Below are 2,016 nucleotides of genomic sequence, written 5' to 3' on the forward strand. Positions count from 1 at the left end.
TGATCGGATTTAAAACATGTTCCACGGTCCACGTAGGTTTGGGACCGAGATGAGACATACTGTGGGCATACTACACTGCGATAAGAAAAATGTTCCATTTGCGCCACTTAGAGGATGTTACATTAATCCGGAAAGGCACCGGTGCCCAAGAGTTTTTGCTTAGCGCTTTGAGTTTTAGGTTATGTTATCCGTCCTATCCAAAAAATTCATCCAGGGTCCTTAGAAAAGGACAACCGGTCAGGATATAGCCACCGGAACTTGGTGCTTTACTTTTGGTGGTGGAGGAGTTGGAGGCTTGTTTAGTTGAACCAGACGTTTTCGGGTCATTCCTTCAACGTGGGGGGACGTAGCGGAATCAGGAATCCGCTCCACTGTATTTTCTTCTTTAGCGTTTCCAAAAGTAACAAGACCTGACCATGCTTGGTCGACGGAGCATTGTCCGGACTGTCCGCTCTGAAGAAATGTCAATTTCCTGCCACTTATAAATGTCCCTCCGGAATTTCCATGAGCCTCCTCACCGTCAAAATGTTTTGTGTTTATGTTCGGTTTGACATTACTATTTGACAGTGGTTCAAGGAATTACGAAACCAGGTAAGGTCGCGTTAAAGTATTGACGAAATATAAATATGTTAACGAACTATTATTAGTCTATCGACCATGTTGTCCTGCCCCTAGGTTTCATATTCATTATTTCCAAATTAAGAAATTTTTTTTTTGTCCGCCTTGTGGGCAGATATTGGGATTAGTTCACCTCGACCGTCCTAGCGACTATCTTTTGTGATTCCCTGTTATACTCTTAAGGCTGCAATTTTTGCTCGAATCTTATTGAGAAGAGGCAGCGAATGACAAATATTGTTAAAGCTGCCTGAAATAAATTAACCACCACCACCTTATTGAGAAGAATCAAGCTATCTGTTTACAGTCTTTTTTCCAATGCACATATACACTGGTAGAGTGCGCCTGAACGCAGTGCGTTAAAGCGTGGTTGTGCGAAAGGAAGAATTCTCCTCTCGTGTTTTTTGAGTCCGAACACTCATCGTATCTGTTAGCGCATCTTCGGCTAGTTGGCCAGTCAACTATCTTCCGAAGTGCACAGATCAGCCGAAGCTAAGTAGTCAGGCCCGTAGCCAGGGGGGGGCTTCCGGGCTGCAGCCCCCCCCGAAATTTTTTCCATTTTTTTTTAAATTGAACTACCTTAAAAAATCTCAAATCAATGATTGTGTGTTCTCTTCCCAGAAATAATTTGCAAGATAGAGAATCAAGAATAGATTGATCAAACTAAGTAATTTGCCTGTCCATTGCTGGGCTCAGTTTTTGTAGATTATGGATCCAATATTTAAAAATTGAGCTGCAGATTTGAACATTGTTCCATTCAGTAACATCTCATTTATCTTGTAGTTTTAGCATTACATTGGTTAGGATGGTCCAAATCTGGGCTTACTTGGGGCTACCCCCTAAAATCAAAGATTGATCACTAGTCTAAGTTCCAAAATTTGAGCATTTTCTGACCACTGACCACCAAGTTTGGGCAAAATCGTCAAATTGTATGGAGAAAAGCAACTGCTTCAGTTTTTGACCAATGGAAGGCGCAATAACTATCCAGTTCTTACCAATTTTCAGAACTAATATCTTCTTTAATTTTGGAAAAACTTTCCCGAAGACACCTTATTTTTTGGGTTTTTTGCTAAAAAGTTATTAACCTTCGAAAATAGCAATTTCCGAGCGGACTGCTCTAAGGGGCTACATAGAAATAATTACCGTCATCTGGGGCGAATCGGGACTACAGTCTGAATAGGGACAGCAAAAATCCTTAGATCTTGTTTTCTTATTTTAGAATTTTAGAATTTTAGAATTTTAGAATTTTAGAATTTTAGAATTTTAGAATTTTAGAATTTTAGAATTTTAGAATTTTAGAATTTTAGAATTTTAGAATTTTAGAATTTTAGAATTTTAGAATTTTAGAATTTTAGAATTTTAGAATTTTAGAATTTTAGAATTTTAGAATTTTAGAATTTT

General features: G+C 38.4%; 1 long non-coding RNA gene across 1 annotated transcript; it reads right to left on the reverse strand.

Annotated features, from left to right (window-relative positions):
* Positions 1-706: 706 nt before the first annotated feature.
* Positions 707-1,109, reverse strand: LOC119766884. Its single transcript, XR_005277190.1, has 2 exons — positions 890-1,109; positions 707-821 (listed from the first exon to the last, which is right to left on the reverse strand). It is a non-coding gene; the product is annotated as an uncharacterized LOC119766884 (long non-coding RNA).
* Positions 1,110-2,016: the final 907 nt, after the last annotated feature.

This window comes from Culex quinquefasciatus, chromosome 1 (genome assembly GCF_015732765.1).
Source record: "Culex quinquefasciatus strain JHB chromosome 1, VPISU_Cqui_1.0_pri_paternal, whole genome shotgun sequence".
Taxonomy (NCBI): domain Eukaryota; kingdom Metazoa; phylum Arthropoda; class Insecta; order Diptera; family Culicidae; genus Culex; species Culex quinquefasciatus.